Source organism: Salvia hispanica, unplaced genomic scaffold, assembly GCF_023119035.1.
Source record: "Salvia hispanica cultivar TCC Black 2014 unplaced genomic scaffold, UniMelb_Shisp_WGS_1.0 HiC_scaffold_25, whole genome shotgun sequence".
Taxonomy (NCBI): domain Eukaryota; kingdom Viridiplantae; phylum Streptophyta; class Magnoliopsida; order Lamiales; family Lamiaceae; genus Salvia; species Salvia hispanica.
This window is the reverse complement of record NW_025951970.1, coordinates 1-19,251: the sequence shown is the minus strand read 5'-3', so window position 1 is coordinate 19,251 and position 19,251 is coordinate 1. Positions and strand designations below refer to the sequence as shown.

The 19,251-nt window shown below is 35.9% G+C and overlaps 1 pseudogene; it reads right to left on the bottom strand.

Annotated features, from left to right (window-relative positions):
* Positions 1-783: 783 nt before the first annotated feature.
* Positions 784-5,172, bottom strand: LOC125198775 (annotated as a pseudogene).
* Between the last annotated feature and the right edge of the window lie 14,079 nt (positions 5,173-19,251).

The following is a 19,251-nucleotide window of genomic DNA, read 5'->3' as shown; positions in this document are numbered from 1 at the left end:
GTTTGATGTCATTTTCAGTTTTAGGTCCACCATTATTAAAATGACCTGAAAAGACACTTTCCAAAAATGTCATTATTTTTAGCTAACAATGACCTAAATGAAGAATTATTTGCCCAATTAATTTTGGATACAACTCAACCCTACTTCACGGTCGACGAGAATTATTGTGTTTTGGGAACTGCCCGATATTTTTCCAGAGTGAGAGCCTTCTAACATACACCTGCTAAATAGCTCGAAAATACGTTTATATAGTAGTAGCAGATATACTTTTCCAATTTTTGTTACTACTTATTATACACAAGTAGGCACCTATATGGAGGGGTGGCGTGGCATTGGAACCCCCAACGATTTGAACTATTATATCCATATATATAATCTACAAATTTCTTAATATGGTATTAGGTCAAGTGGTGGGGGTATCTCCCCTTTAAAATTTCATAAACTTGAGAACCGAGTACAAGTACCGAGCCTACAATATTTTTTTTTAACGTTTACTTGTCCTAATTTCTTTATATTTCTTCATTTTGTGTTATGTCATTTTGGCACCATTTTTTAACGTTTTCTTGTCCAAATTTCGTTATATTCTCTTTATTTTGTATTATGTCATTTTGGCACCCCCAATGTAAAATTCCGGGTTCGCCACGAATATAGGAAGATAACTTTAAGATGCACCATGTCTTGTTAATGTAAAATGAAGAAAGTGGTTTTAAACTTCAATGTCGAACCATATTAGTCCAGTTTTCATCTGTGATTACAACAAAAGATTTTATAGATAGAATAAACTTAAGTCCTAGACGACAGCCTTTATTTTTGTATCATTGACTAGTTGCTTAAATTTTGAGGGGCTCAACAAGCACCATTTTGATCCATTCTTTGGACTTGATGGGATTGGCATAGCAATCATCATCCGAATAGAGAAGGTGGATGACGCGACCAAGATTAAATACACGAAAAGGGATTGGCATAGATGCCGGTCTTGGCTCGAGACATTCTTGATTCATATCCTTCCACGCTTTTCTTCACTTGTCGACGGAGTTCAGCACAAGCTTCTTCCTTTGTCACACCATATTGTTTCATGTAACAATCCACCGATGAGGGTTTCTCCTCATACTAAAATGTAGGAAAGAGAGTGATCCAGATCATATTCATTTCAACTTGTTATAACTAGTACAAAAATTTAATACGCACCTCATCTCCTGACTAAATCGTCCATCAATCGACAAATTGTTGATGATGCTACAACGATCAGAGGTTCATTTGTAATCCAATCAAACTTCTTTTCTCACTCGATTTCCCATACCCACTAAAGAGGTAGTTGACAATGTCATGTAGCCACATGATACAAGGGAGACCTTCATATACTCCTCCACCGTTGGAATATACATATTATACAACCAATTTGGCTCTTCGAAATATGCCATCACTAGTTTTTTCATCTGCGAGTTATTTTTTAATTAACTAAAAACAATATTTATACCATTGCATATTTATCTTTGTAACATATACACATGCACATACATCTTTTATTGCGTAGTGAACAAGGTATGATTCTCCTGTCTTCACCATTTCATCTTCTATTTCAATATATGTTTCAATAAGGCTTTTGTAGCACATTTGGATGTAAAGTGGCAAATCGTCCAAGGTCGTGGGTTTAAAATCCCAACTGAAACACTCCATAAATCGAAAACATTAGATCGAATATAGTATATTAGAATAAGTACGAAAAAGGATTGATATCGAACCATTGAATTGCATCAGTCAAAATCTGTAGTTCATCTAGCGTTGCGTATTCGTACGTGTCATCAATAATGGAAGCCATACTTATGCATTTTACAAATATCCTTCTTGCAGTAGCATAGCATGGCTCAAAGTAAAGCCCGACAGCCCAAAAGCAGCACTCCACAATTCGGTCTCTTGCATATGGCATTTCGTTCACCACGTCCAATTTCTTCCACCACCTAAAATTAGTTCTTATAAGGATAAAATATATACTATCTTCGTTCCATTCTATTAGACACATTTCTTGTTGTCCCAAGATTTTATACACTATTGTTAAAAAAGTTAAGTAGCCAAAGAATAATGTAGAAGGCATAATAAGTACAGAGAATAGTGTTTTTATTTAAGAGAAATATATCAAATATAGTGGAACGTCCCGAAAGAAAAATGCATCTGAAAATGGACCCACCCCTTAAAAGGCCTCATAAGGGGGAGGGTTCTCCACTTTTATATAGATTACATGGGATTTTCACCAATTATGAAGACATAAATTAAGAGATCTTAACACGCCCGCACATGTGGGCCGGAATGACACATCGGGCTTCCATCACGTATTCACCGGGGTTGACAATAAAAGATAAAGAGATGAAATTATCATCGACTTGGGCCCCCCTCCTTTGATACCATATTAGAAATGTGTTAACTCACCTCTTAAACATAATATATTATATCTAACCTTGTAGCATCACTGCTCTCTCTGGTGCATCTTCTGCACAATATTGAAATCCAACTTGGCAAAATTCAGCACCATTTCATTATGCATCTCGTCTTCTTCGATACAGCTATGAACTTTCTAGCACCCAATCTTGTGAGAGTTTTGTGGATTGGCATATTCAGAATCAAGGCTTCGTTAACACGTTTAGAAAGAGGAACTTTGGCCATCTTGTTGAGTAGTGACGCATGAAGATGAGACGAACAAAAGTCTATTGCTCGGTCCAAAATCTCATCTCCATGTGTCCCAAGATGTGCTGCTTCATATAAGTTCAACAAACCTTCAACATTATTTTCCAACGATGCCACAAAATTTCCTTCATTGTCAATGAATTTGCGGAACACGTCTGTTCAAGTAAAACTAGTAATTAATAAGATTAAGATTGAAATTACTATGATCTCAATCCCTTATATCATGTTTAAAAAATAAATGAATTACTTGCCTTAATGAAATGAATTAGTGGAACATATGACCTATTTACGACATAATAAAAATGAAATGAGACATGCCGGACATCATAAAATGGCCTAATAAGAAATTTAATGAGAGAGATACTATTGAGTCTTGGTTGAAACATGCAGGGGCTAGCGGGATAAAGCCGCAATGTTACAAACCATTCTCCTCCAACTACTGATACACTTCTTTTCCAAGTCATCTTAGAAAAAATGATAATAAATATTTAAACTGGAGAAAAGAAGTGTATCAAGTAGCGGAATGAGGGAGTATGATTTTGGAATGATTGTAAATTAGTTACAATCATTACTAATTTTATTGACTAATTTTGGAATGATTGTAATTTAAGTGTATCAAGTAGCGTGGGACCGTGAAGGTGCGATGTAAAGAATTTCATAAATAAAAAGTGGACTAATTTTATGGCTCGACTAAAATAGAAAAAATAGATTACATATGGGGACGTAGGGAATATAACATTTTATTGAATTCGATTAATCTCATCACTTTTGAAATCGGAATATAAAAACATAACTCGGATTTTTTTCTCAATTGTCCAATGATATAGTCGACGGGGAATAATTGTCATTTAAATCAAAATTTTTTATAGAGTACCTGTCAATTAGATAAGTTCTGAAATTGTAATATAAAATTGGAGTAAAGTATAATTTGGCTTTTAAACTATACCAAAACGGTTGCAACATTCACTTTGAAAATAGACTTATAAACAAACGAAAACATCATTGAAGTAGTCCTTTTCGTGGCGGAGACCGGTAGAACTGGGGCCCTGGGCCCTCAGTCATTCGAAGTTTGTCTATATATTATATATGTATGAAATACTTAATTAATGCTTGAAGTAGCACAGCTGGTTTGGTTATTTGCCTTGTCACTTAGGGAGCCAGGTACAATTCCCCTCTGTCCATTTTTATTGAAATCATTTTCCACTCCTATTTGGATTTTATAATTTGTTTTGGATAAATAACTTTGTTTTATAATCATAAAAAAAGATTTTCACAATTTAAGAATAATAATTACTATTTCTTCAATCTATGCATTTTATTATAAAAAATAAAAATACATAAGTAAATAATATTTACAATAATTTATCTCATTATCCAATCTCTCACACACAATTCTTTACTACTTATGTTCGAGTTGTTTCAGCCCCGCTTATACTAAAAATACTCAACAAATATTAACACTAACTGGGTCCCCCACTAAAATTTTGGTTCCTGCATCGGTCCTTTTACGGTTCAAAAAAAAATAGCGGTCAACGCTAACTAACAAAATTTTGACCTAATTAGAATATTAATCCATAATTAAATAAAATAAAATATAAATATAAAAAATAATAAAGAAATTCCCCTTTTTTGATCAATCTCATAATTTTTTTTAGTTCGGTCATTACTTGTTCTATGAGTAGCCTGGCCTATAAAGGGGTATACAGAGGAACATGCTTACCACATGGGACGTTGTAACCTTCTTGTCTAAGGAGTCGAAACGAAGAGCCACAATGCGAAGATCATCGTTGTCTTCACTATTTTGGTGCTTGTATCTATCATGAATATATTTTAAGGATTCCTCGATTTCATTTTTAAAATGATATTCCACTCCTAGACGCTGAATCACATCGATGAGATCCAATTTACACGTTGAATCATCTGGAGTTTGAGCTAGCAATTTTCTGACCATTTCTTTTTTCGTTGTGAGTTCTTCTTGTTCGGCATCACTAATTTTCTACACTCGGGTAGCTTTTTCTTCGTTAGACAAAATAATAGAAAGATACAATATGAAATGAATAAAAAATAGGGTTTTTCACTGATTAGGTTGAAGATGAGATGATAATCATGAGATACAATGTAATATTAACATTATGGAGGCAGACCACAATATATTATCACATGCCAAGCTTAATTTTGAGAATAAAGCAATCGAACTAGAGATATGATTAGACACGTCTTTAGTCACAAGTAAACATATGACAACCCCCTATTATTCATAAACATGCAAAGACACATTAAAAATGAAGAATACATATGTAACTAGTTTTTCTTAAGAATATATTTACCGTGTTATCTGAATTATATTTGAGGAAGAAGTCTCCCCATATGGATGGATGAAATTTTGCAGATTTACGAATTTCATCTAAGGTCTTGCCGTTCTTGGATGGAACAGGTAGTGAACATATCTCCATCTTACTCTATATGACTATATATGTTTCTAAACTCTGTGAAAGAGAGAGATGAATATTGGTATTTCATTTGACGAAATGTGGAGATACTTATAGGCATTTGTTGTTACAAACTCAACTAAAAATTTCAACGAGCTTAACGACATAAAAAAACGAAATGCATGTGCTTAATTTATTTTCTTGTCGACCCTTAATCGTTTCTACCTTCATAAAAACTAAAATGATTTCTAATATTATCTCGTTTGTTAAATATCTATTATTTATAGACTCAATACCATAAATAAAATTAAATATGCAGTAAATGACGTCGGCTTGAATTTGAATAGTAAACTCTATCAGATGATCAATTATGGGTTGTACTTTAGGTAATGGATAACAATTTAGTGAGTAGTTTGATGTGAATTAAATTGAACTAAATTTGGATTTTGTACGTATACGGTCTTGAATGTTGTATTAGGCATGATAAGGAAGAAAGAGGAGGAACGTAGTTTTTGTATATTCCTTGATGATTATTACTTCACATGGTGTACCTTTAAATAGGCATTATAAGAGTGTATACAATTGACTTGTCAAGTGGGTGGGCCGGCCCTGCCCAGCCCAGGCCCGCTGAGGCCCGCCTATATTGAGGCTCGTCCGCCAGCCCATGTCCGAGGCGGGCTGGGCTGGCCAGCTTTTTCTAATTTTGCTTAGCCCAACCCGGCCCGCCGAGGCCCACTTGCCACGTGGGTCGGAATGACTATGCCGGACAATATTGTTAGTTTTGTTTGTAGATTATGATAATATATGTGTTGATGTTGTATTTTTAAAAATACAAGTATATGAACTAACTAACAAATTAAAAGAATTTTATAATTATTCATCAAATATTAATGATTTAAATACGTAATATTCTTAAAGTTAAACTTCAAAATCATCTTTTTTATATCTTGGGTTTTATATCTTGGGTGAAAAAATATAAGAAAAAAATTAGATGTAGTCAAGATTGAATGTTACATTCATGATTTGTTGTAAACTTATGTTGATATTAAACTATTATTTGGGAAAAAGTAAGAGAGAATTCCAGAAAAAAGAAAGTGAGAAGTAGTGTTAGTGAAATGATGTGTAGGGTTATTATTTTGTTGAAAACTTTCTATAATTGAATGTGCATCTTTTTTACCTATGGGCGGCCAAAAAATAGTAATTGTGCTCTATTAGATTGGACGGAGTGAGTATTATTGAACTGTCATATATCGGTAATTCCTAATGCCGGACGTATGAATATGGTCAACCTAGACTCCTAATGCCGGGCTGTAGGGAGTATTGTTTAAGTCCATTAAGAGACACCCAAAAAATTGATATGGATATAGATAAAATTAACACATCTCGTGCACAAGATGACATGCATAAATAGAGAAATACACTATTATTAGTAATTAATCACCTAATTACATTTAAAAAAACTAATTATAGAAGGTGGGCCTCTAATAGGCCCCAGGGCTGGGCCCGGGTTTACAAAATGGCCCAATTAGAGCCCACCTCACCTAATGAGCCCAGCCCAATTTCTGGCCCACTTCATTTCACCGGTGGGTCAGCCAGCCTCAACCTAGCTACAACTCTATATACAAGTAGAGGTGCCCACTAAGCATACGGCTCGGTAAGTGTTGGTTCGGGTTTTGAAATTGCCTAACCGGAACCAAACCGAACCGCGAGGGTGTTTCGCGGTTATGGTTACGTTTCCGGTTTCGGTTTTGGTTTCGATTTAGGTTCCTAACCACCGATTTTCTAATGGTTTTTTATGGTTTCGAACCATCGGTTTTCGGGCCGTTTTTGTGGTTATGGCTCGGTTTCACTCGCTTTCCGGTGTTTTTCACGGTTCCCGCACGATTTTAGTTCGAAAATTTTGAACCTTAACCGAACCATGGGTCTAAAATCGACAGCTGGTTCGAATAAATTCTCGACGGTTCGGGTTCGGAACCATAACCGCAGTTACGGTTTCGCTTGCTATCGGCCGGAATCGTAAACCTTGGGCACCTCTTTTAAAAACAAGGAATAAGATCAATCTATTCTCTAATCGTATCAATCTAATCCCTAATTGTATCAATGCATTTTGGGAGTATCATTGTGATTGATCTCCACAATTTTTTCTGATGCACTATTTATTAGGACTAAATAATTCTGCAAGTATACAAGGTATATATAGTATAGCTAAAGGTCAGTACTGGATATCGAACACAAGGAAAACATACACAAATTGTCTACCTTCTATTAAGCTTCTTCTACTATTTAGAGAAAACAAAGATTTGGGATTTTTAAAAATAAAAACTTGTAAAAACAGAAAAAAGCAACAATTGCAGATAAATCACAGAGATAAAGCACATGAGATAAGAGAATTACAGGGATGTGCTTTCATAGTTATGGTTATATAAATTCCATTTAAAACACCCTCCCTAGCACAGTTCATACTTCACTAGAACAAGTCACATAAGGTTTGCCCATGCGACACAAGCGTAGATTACATACACTTGCGTCAATCCTAGATTTGAAACTCCCAAAAGCTCCTAAGACCCTCAAGATGTGGACTGACATTGCAACCTTTCACGATGGATAATCTAATTCCATCTAGGTCGTAAAATTCTTTTTTTCTTTGTTTAGAACTGACCGTGTTACCTTAAAGTGGACGCCACCCACTACGGGTCTACTAAAACAAAGACTTAGACTTTGTTAAGTTAACTCATACATTTAAACATGCAATTAACATCCATTAAATGTAAAACATAACAACATTATGACAAAAATAATCTGTTTTATTCCTTGGAAAATAAAATAAGAGTTTTTACAGTATTCAATCACTCGAAACGTGATTTCTAGTATACAAACTCTAACAATCTCCCACTTATACTGAAAGCGGATTGAGGTCTTGTATTAGTCGAACTCCCATTCCTTCAACATGGCTCTCAAACGGCTTGACCGCTAATGCCTTCGTGAAAGGATCTGCCAGGTTGTTTTCTGACTCAATCTTGACCACTTGTATGTCTCCTCTCTGCACTATATCTCGTAATGATATGATACTTCCTCTCTATGTGCTTGCTCGCTTTATGAGCCCATGGTTCCCTCGAATTTTCCATAGCACCAGAATTGTCACAATAAATGGTGATTCTCTTGGGCATATTTGTAACCACACCTATGTCCAGATGAAGTTCTTAAGCCATACAACCTCTTTCGCAGCCTCCGAAGCGGCTATATATTAGGCTTCCATGGTAGAGTCTGCAATGCATTTCTGCTTTACACTTTTCCAAATCATAGCTCCTTCTCCTAAGGTAAACACATATCCGGAAGTTGATTTTCTCGAATCTACATCAGCTTGAAAGTCTGAATCTGTATATCCTAAAGGACAGAGCTCGGCTGCATTGTAAACTAGAACATAGTTCTTAGTCCGATTAAGGTACTTGAGTATGTTCTTTACGGCAGTCCAATGTCCTTGGCCGGGATTTGATTGATATCTTGCTACCATGCCAACAACAAAGCAAATATCAGGTCTAGTACAAAGCATAGCATACATGAGACTACCAACAGCCGAGGCATATGGTATCCTTCTCATCTCTGCTATCTCAGATGCTGTCTTTGGACACATCTCTTGAGATAAATGGATGCCGTGTCTAAAAGGTAAGAAACCTTTCTTGGCATCTTGCATGCTAAAGTGTCTAAGTACTGTATCAATGTAAGATTCTTGGGATAAGCACAACGTTCTCTTTGCACGGTTGCAAAACCTTGATACCGAGAATGTGTCCCGCATCACCCATATCTTTCATCTCGAACTGGCTGGACAACCAAGTTCGTACTGATGAAAACATCTTTTTATTGTTTCCAATTAGAAGAATGTCATCTACACATAAAACTAAGAACACAACATTTCCTTTTTCAACCTTCTTGTAGACGCAGCTTTCATTAGGGCACTTTTTGAATCCAAACTTTTGAACAGTTTGATCGAAACACTGGTTCCATGATCTAGATTCTTGCTTGAGGCCATAAATGGCCTTCTTAAGCTTCCAAACCATGTGTTCCTTGCCCTTTACCACATATCCTTCGGGTTGTTCCATGTAGATGGTCTCCTCAAGACTCCCGTTTAAAAACGCAGTCTTAATGTCCATCTGCCATACTTCCCAATCCATGTTAGCTTCTATAGATAAAAGAATACGGATCGATTTGAGCATGGCTACTGGGGAGAAGGTCTCATCGTAACCAATGCTTTCCCTTTGAGTATACCCCTTAGCCACTAGTCTTGCGTTAAAGACTTTAACTCGTCCATCGGGTCCACGTTTACGTTTGTATATCCACTTGCTCCCAATGGCAGTACAGCCTTCGGGTAGGATGGACAAATCATAGACGTCTTTGTCTACCATTGATTGTAGTTTCGAATCCATTGCTTTCACCCATTCGCAATGATCGACATCTGTCTGCGCATTGTCCGAGGAGTGATCCATGCACTCTCCCAAACCAATGTATCTTTCGGGCTCATGAGAGACCCTCCCACTGCGATGCGGCACTACAACATTTGGAGTAGTAGTTGACTTGCACAGCGGAAGACTTGTACAAAACAAATAAATCAGACAAGGATCTATTTGACCGATTATGCGATTAATCAATTCACATGTTAAACAGATAATTGCATGCTAGAACGCAAATAATTCATGCTCATAGAAAGTAAATCCTAAACATGAATTCTACGGTTTAGAGTTACCGATTTGATTCTCCAAAGAATCGTCGATTGCTCGCGCCTTCTCCACGTGATGATCTTCAATACTAGACCACGGATCTTCTCTCTGGTTCCCGAACTGTATCTCGATATCAGGGTGGGCTGATCTTATCAAAATACTAGGACTCGAATAAAGAAGACAGAAGAAATCCTTTTGGGAAAAGGAGTAGAATTCGAAAATTCCTACAGCTGGGAAGCTGAAATTTTCGAAAATTACAAATAATGAAATTGTGATAATTCTGTCTCCTTTATTCTCCTATTTATATTAAGTTCCTTTTGGGCCCAGACAGGGATCTATGGAAGGTTTTGGATATGGGCTCGCCCAATTAGCTTTTTACTAATTAAATTGAACCCACAATTTAATACAAGCTTATATTGGAATATTACGAGCAGCCACTACAGAAGTAATATTGAACTCTCCCCATCCAAATCCGAAATTACAAGTAATCCGGGTTTCCACTTTTATTATTTATTTCCCGCGCTTAAGATATAAATGTCCATTAATTAATTAATGTCTGCTATGGACTTAATTAATTAATATCTTATTAATTCCAAGAGTGGACTTAGCAAGAATCATTTATTTATTATTCATAGAGTAATAAAACTCCAACTGGCCAGTTTTCCGAATAATAAAACCTTGTTCGAGCTCCTCTTGAGGACATTATCAAACGAGACTCACCTCGTGCACGTTTCAACATAATAGCAATCCTAGCACCGCTAGATATTAATCACCACTACCCAATATATCAGGATTATTGGGTTGCGAAAAACCCGCACCATTTGATAAGTCAAAGTAGTGCATAATCAATACCGTATGCTCAATGCTAACATATGTAGATTAAGAAATAATATTTTATCAAGACCTAGTCTTTCAGTAGATAGCATAAAGACACGTCTTGCTGTTAGATCCGTTCAGTGCTATACCACACCAATGTCAAATTATTTCAGTAAGGCTTAGAAATATGCGGACTGACATTGCAACCTTTCACGATAGGTAGCCAAAGCCTATCTAGGTTGTGAAATTCTTCTTTTTCTTTTGCAAAGCATTGCATAGATCTGACCGTGTTACCTTAAAGTGGACGACGCCCACAACCGGTCTACTAAGCAAAAGACTTAGACTTTGTTTACTTCTTATGCATTTAAATGTTTGTAAAACATCTTATAAATGCACAAGCAAACACAATGTAATAATAATAGTGATTCTATTCGTGCGAGACTGCTCGAATAATACTGAATCGGGTTAAAAGTGGATTATAGAGTTTTACGTATACAAGCAAGATTCTATTCGAGCGAAACTTGCTCGAAACATGCTTTTCAGTATACCAAACCTAACAATCTCCCACTTATACTCAAAACATGCTTTCGAGTATACCCACTGCCAAAAACTCTCCCACTTATACACAAAGCAGGTATTGATTTTAGATATATCGAACTACCATTCATTTCACCAAGTGAAAGAAAAATCTGCTTGGTTGTTCTCTGATAATATCTTTTTCACCATAATGTCTTTGCTGCGTACTTGATCTTTAATTAATTTCATCCCCATATGTGATTGTTTAGCTTAATAAACTCGTGTGTCCCTTGAGTTAGCCTTCACTAGAGTAATCAAAAAATAATACTCATAGGCATACTCAAACTTACGATTAAAGCTATTAGGAAGATATTCCTAAGGTAAACACATATTCAGAGGATGACTTACTCGATCACTGATTAGTCATAAAACTAAGACAGTGTAACCCCAAGGACATTACATGAATGACTGGTAAACTAGAATATAGTTACTAGTCTTTCTCAAGCACTAGGGTATATTCATTACCTCAATCAAAATCCTTTGCCATGGTTAATATGATATATACTTGCTATGCATAAGCACAACTAATATCAAACTTAGTACACATTATAGCATACATGAGACAACTATCTCCGAAACTAGTCTCATAATTCTTGATCTCACTAAGCGTCAAACGACACTTGACTAGAGACAAGACAATTCCATCTTGAAAGGTATAAACCTTTTCATGGAATTTCTAATGCTTAAATGTTCCAAGCAATGTGTAGATATAGGATTCCTAAGAGAATCTCAACATTCTTTCTAGCAATCTTAAAAGGACTTAGATGCTAAGAATGTAATTAGTTTCTCTTAAATCATTTATCTTAAACTGGGTAGACAACCAGTTTCCTACGCTAGATGCCAATCTTAGTTGTTTGCAACTTTTGTAGATTCATCATTGTAGAGTACCAATAATTCCATATGTAATGCACTTTCAACTTCCTTGTGCTTACAACACTGTTAAGGACACAAGTCAAATTCCAAATATTTGACAATTTTGATAAAATGCATATACTATGATTTAGATGCTTGCCTAAGACCACGAAGGTCTATATGAGCTTCCAATCATGCGTTTCTTGCCCTTAATTACATATCTATTAGAATGTTCTAGTAGATGATTTCCTCAAGACTTCTATTTATAGAAGGCTGTCTTGACAATCATAATACATATATTCTAATTTATGTAAGTTCTAATAGACAATAGGATCGAATAAATCCTGGCACAACGATAGCGAGAAGATAATTCTCTTTGGGCATAACCCATTGTCATTGTCTAGCCATTTAAGATCCATATTTACACTTGCAAATATACTAGCTCCCACTGACTGACACAGCCTATAGGTAGTTTTGCAAGTCTTGTAAAACATGTTGTCTATCTTAGATTGTAGTTTGAAATCTATCACCTTTTCAAAGATGAATATCCAAATGAACCAATACTACATTGTAGTTAAAGGGATTATGTTCAAGTTGATCTAAGACTGAGTCTTACGACACTCTTAGACCCATGAACTTGTTGTGTTCCAGTGGAACGCTCCCACTACGATATGGTTCTTACAATCTTAGGTACTGAAGTTGATTTTATTAGTGCAAAAGTTTCTAATGGTATGACTTCTTGGTAATGTGGAAAATCCGATATCTCTCTCTTTATTTTGAGAGTTATCACGTTGTTAGGCTTGTAGTTCATCTCTTGATCTTCATACAAGAATTATATCTTTGAAGATTACAGAACTTATAACCTTACATCATTTGGGACAAACCTTAAAACATGCCTCAGTACTCAACTCCAATTTCTTGGACACTTTTCCAACACGTGTTGGAACAACATTACACCTTGAGATGTGCTAGACTAGAGACGCTCTAGTCCACAACTCGTGTTTTGTAGAAGGTACTGATGTTGGTAGTTTCTTTAATGTTTATCCCATCAATGATAAGATTTTAATGAGTACAACTCATCACTTAATCAAACTTGTCTTAGAAAGACTTTGATTCCTTCTTACATAACTATCCCATTCATTAGATGAATGCTTGGATTCGTTAATGGAGATTAGACTCCCACTACTGATCATAACCCTTTGCTCGTCTCCTTATGGTGTAAACCATTAAGACTTGCTAGTCTTTCTATGTTGCACTTCTATAAGTATTCTGAATCTCTTGAAAAATCAAATGATTCTAACTCATAGTGCATCAAACAGACTTTCTCAACTGTCAAGCTATTTAACGAAATGTTAAAATCTTGATAGTCTAGATCAGTTCGAACAATTTCTAAGTATTTTCTTGGCCTTAAGGCTAAGAGCCATAAATACTTTATCATTCAATGATTAAGAAGTTGATGTGTTGTTGAATACTCAACCTTGTCGCACTTATATTATTTTAATACTATGATGCCTTAAGCATCAACCATAAAACAATAGTTGAGCATTAATAGCTCCCACTGCAACAAAAACCTAACTGGATCAAGATCTCTTATTTAGAAGTTGCATTGTCATGTAAGTCATTGTCCTTCTATAAAATAGGTCAATCCAACTCACAAAACATCTTTACTCGCTTTAAACAAACTTCGATGACAATCCAGGCTCTCCCATTTCCATATCTAGTCTTTTGTTCAAATGAACTAGGACTTAAGAAAAATGCAGCCTTTATGAATTCGTCATCTATCATGTTACTTTCCTCTAACAGTAATATAACGACTATTATTCTGAAGATTTTCTACTTTTTAGCTAAACCTTCTTATAGTCATTCTTTATTACTTTAGGCGATGACTTGTGTCAGAAACTATTTGAGGATCTGTTGATCACTCAAAACATTCTGTCACTCTAGGATATTCCAATCGAATCATCTTGACAGATTCTATTGATATCCATCTTTCATCGTCATTAACCAAGACTTGTCGAGCTACTTAAAGGAAAATAGCTTGACCTTATTCCTCAAAGAGCTTGTCAAGTACATGTATAATGCATTCTTGAACATTCTTCGTGGAATTATGTCGAGGAAATGGAGGACATGAATCATTGAGTATAAACTCCAAGCTTTCAGCGATGAGAATCTTATCCATTTTCGTTTCCGGTCTACATAATTTAGGCATTCAAGTTTTCTTTCTTTAAGGATCGCAGACAAATATTAAATGATATAATGAAGATTTGGCAAATAAACTTATTATCACATACTCATGCTCAATACATAATCACAAATAACCACAAAACAATTATGTATCTTACAACTGCAAAATTAATAAATTGTATCCTCCTCTGGAGGTTAATACACATTAAAATTTTGACAATTTTACTGGTCACAACACCGACGCATCAATAGCTTCCTCCTCTGGAGGTTGACACGCCTAATGCTGCCTAAGCACGACCATCAGATTTAGCATTACAGAATTTTATTTCTACAACACACTCCCATAACAATGTTCATGTGTTGATAACAAAATCAAGCTATCTCATAAATTCTGATTGAACCCTGAAACTCGCAGTTCCTTAGGATTATTGTCCCCACTCTGCAGGTGGCAATAATATTGGGAACCACTTTCTAGTTCATTCTATTTATTATGTGAGAAGTCCGCCCTTATGAACTTACTGTTTTCGTAGGATTATTGTCCCTACTCTGTAGGTGGCGATAATATTAGAAAATCAGCTTCACAAAATTTGGCAGTCCAACCGATGGAGACCATATACAACGCACTTGTTGTAATCATCACTTAGATATTTTTATATGGTTTTTGCATAATTATCACATAAGCAGATAAAACAGATAATCCACTTAAAATAGATAAACACCAAATAAACAGATAAATCCATTTAATGCATGGCATTTAAACACAGGATAATTATCGACAATTATTTAATCTAGTCAAGGGAAAATCAATTAAATAATTAAGTTTTATATTGGATCATAATTATCCAATTACTGATACGATTTATCAAGATAGAGTTAACTATCTAAATCCATTTAGGATTATTCTAGATTTTATTTCGATAAAATCAAATCCTACAATTCAAGATAACGTTGATCTAGGATTATCATTATTTAAATCGTACTAGGATATTACTAGATAGAAACAATTCCACCATCATCCATAAGATAAAAATAAAATCCTATCAACCAAGATTTATACAAATCTTAATTCTATTTAGAATAGACATCCAGAATATATCAAACATTACTTAGGATTTCTTAGATAAATAAATTTATCTAAATCCAATTAAATAAGGATTTTCTTATATATCATCTTTATCCTAATCTATCTAGGATATAAATCCAAAAGATAAGGATAACTTGGATTAATACTTATTTTAATCCATCTAAGATTTGTCTTAATAGAATTAAATCTATTCAAATCCATAGGATAAAATAAATTAATATTAATATTATTCCTAATCCATCTAGGATTTATCTTGGAGTAAATCCATATAAATCCATAGAATTAGATAATATTATATTATCATTATTCAAATCTATCCAAGATTTATCTAGGAACAAATCCATATAAATCTATAAGATAAGAATAAAATATTATATTATCACTATCCAAATCCATCTAGAATTTATCTATGAATAAATTCATATAAATTCATAGGATAAGAATAAAATAATATGATCATTATCTAAATCCAACTAAGATTTGTCTAGGAATAAATCCATACAAATCCATAGAATATAGATAAAAACTAGATTGTCATTATCCAAATTTAGCTAGGATTCATCTAGGAATTAAATCCCTACAAATCCATAAAATAAGGATAAAATCTATAACTAATCCATGATTTAATACAAAATCAAATCTTATATAATATATAAAATCCACAAAAGATATATTCAAATCTTGATTCTAAATAAATCTTGAATTATTTCCAAAATTGAATCCAAGGATTTGGAAATCCTAATCAAATTTGGAAACAATCTTCACCGAACCATGCACGGTGACAAAGCACGAGTCCGGGCTGCCGCCGTAGGGAGGCTCCCACTCGCATCGCCGGGGTGCCCGCTGGACGATGTCGACGTTGCTATCACTGCGTCGTCGCTGTTGCGACGTCGCTGCAGCCTCCTCGTTTCTCATCTCAGCGGCTGCTGCTGCCTCGCGAAACCACCGTTGCTGCTGCTGCGACATCTCCGACGTCGCTGCCGCCGTGTCGCAGCTGCTCCGGTGTTGCTGTTCGCTGTTGCAACGCCTCTGGCGCTGCTGCTGCGTCGTCGCTTGTGCGACCTCGTCTCTGCAGCCGCCGGCGCTGGTGCTCGGTGATCTCCGACGCTAGAGGATGTTGCTGGATGGATATATCCGATCCGAATAGGGTCGCGATTCAGAATGAATCATCGATTTGATTCTATTCTTGAACAATCATTATGAATTGTAAACCAAATCGCATAATGATTACATATTATGTGTGTGCAAAATCACGTAAACAGAATCAAGTTTGAATCCATGTAAATTAGAACATGGAAGTAATGATTACGCATTGACTGAATTTAACCCATCACATAAACGCACGAGAGATATACGCGCAACCTTGTCTTCTTCGTATTTCGTGTTTTCCATGATTGATAAAAACAAAAACACAAACCTAACGAAGAAAAACATGCATTCGAGCAATTCACATAACATGAAATTAATCCACATAATCAGAGCCAAAAATTGGCTCTGATACCAATTGATGGGGTTTGGTGCCCCTTGCACAGCGGAAGACTTGTACAAAACAAATAAATCAGACGAGGATCTATTTGACCGATTATGCGATTAATCAATTCACATGTTAAACAGATAATTGCATGCTAGAACGCAAATAATTCATGCTCATAGAAAGTAAATCCTAAACATGAATTCTACGGTTTAGAGTTACCGATTTGATTCTCCAAAGAATCGACGATTGCTCGCGCCTTCTCCACGTGATGATCTTCAATACTAGACCACGGATCTTCTCTCTGGTTCCCGAACTGTATCTCGATATCAGGGTGGGCTGATCTTATCAAAATACTAGGACTCGAATAAAGAAGACAGAAGAAATCCTTTTGGGAAAAGGAGTAGAATTCGAAAATTCCTACAGCTGGGGAAGCTGAAATTTTCGAAAATTACAAATAATGAAATTGTGATAATTCTGTCTCCTTTATTCTCCTATTTATATTAAGTTCCTTTTGGGCCCAGACAGGGATCTATGGAAGGTTTTGGATATGGGCTCGCCCAATTAGCTTTTTACTAATTAAATTGAACCCACAATTTAATACAAGCTTATATTGGAATATTACGAGCAGCCACTACAGAAGTAATATTGAACTCTCCCCATCCAAATCCGAAATTACAAGTAATCCGGGTTTCCACTTTTATTATTTATTTCCCGCGCTTAAGATATAAATGTCCATTAATTAATTAATGTCTGCTATGGACTTAATTAATTAATATCTTATTAATTCCAAGAGTGGACTTAGCAAGAATCATTTATTTATTATTCATAGAGTAATAAAACTCCAACTGGCCAGTTTTCCGAATAATAAAACCTTGTTCGAGCTCCTCTTGAGGACATTATCAAACGAGACTCACCTCGTGCACGTTTCAACATAATAGCAATCCTAGCACCGCTAGATATTAATCACCACTACCCAATATATCGGGATTATTGGGTTGCGAAAAACCCGCACCATTTGATAAGTCAAAGTAGTGCATAATCAATACCGTATGCTCAATGCTAACATATGTAGATTAAGAAATAATATTTTATCAAGACCTAGTCTTTCAGTAGATAGCATAAAGACACGTCTTGCTGTTAGATCCGTTCAGTGCTATACCACACCAATGTCAAATTATTTCAGTAAGGCTTAGAAATATGCGGACTGACATTGCAACCTTTCACGATAGGTAGCCAAAGCCTATCTAGGTTGTGAAATTCTTCTTTTTCTTTTGCAAAGCATTGCATAGATCTGACCGTGTTACCTTAAAGTGGACGACGCCCACAACCGGTCTACTAAGCAAAAGACTTAGACTTTGTTTACTTCTTATGCATTTAAATGTTTATAAAACATCTTATAAATGCACAAGCAAACACAATGTAATAATAATAGTGATTCTATTCGTTTGAATAAGCTAAAAACATAGATTGAAGGGAAGACAATGTGAACATCAAACTAAAGCAAATAAAACCCCCGAGAAATCCTTGTGTTTGATGTTCTTGAAATTTTCCCCAACCCCTTAAACAAATGAAGCTTAGCTCTTGATCTCATAAGTATTTTGCAAGTAGAAGTCTTTTTGATGAAGCTTGAGGTCTTATTTATAGGGGGAAAAAAAAATCCTTGTTGTGGGGAAAGATTCCCAAAAAAAATGGTAAACGGCGCAAATCTGGGCTTCGGGTTTTGCCCCCGGGGGGGCCGCCCACGGCCGGTGGTGCCCCGTTTGCCCAGAGTCGTTCCTCGAAGGGCCGCCCACGATTCGGTCGGGACGAGACTATTCCAAGGTTTTTTTTTCAAAGGGGGACCAGCATTGATCTTCCCGATGGGGGGGCGTCGCGCCCATCCGCGGCGGGCCCCCCACTAGATTTTGACGTTGGGTTTTTGGCCCCCCTTTTGGGTCAATTATGCACATTTCTCACAAAACACGTCAAAATACCAAAATAGACAAAATATGCAAATAATGGACGGGGAGTGACTTTGACATAAAAAACGGACAAAAATGGCCTTAAAAAAGGAAACCGAAAGTATCATCCATTTAGTTGTGCAAAAAAAATGGCAAACTCTCATCGATCGAACCATGTTTAAAAGGTCCCATTGCTTCTTTCCCCTATACCATTTGGGGTGTGCCCCGGGCGAAAATTGGGATTAAATTCTAGATGAGTCCAAAAAACCGATAAATTGCCCCCCGATCGATTGGGCTTTGATCGTTTTCCCGACGTTCCCATGCCTTAAACTCTTTTAACTTGTCAAAAAATTCGACTTAAAGCGCATCAAATAAAAACTCCAAATTTGGGGAAACATCTAAAATGATGAAATAGCAAAGCCCCCGCCTCTTTACATTGGGGCCAACTCGATAACGAGTTCAGTACTTCCTTGGGCCCAACCTTTTACCCAAAAAAGGGCTATTA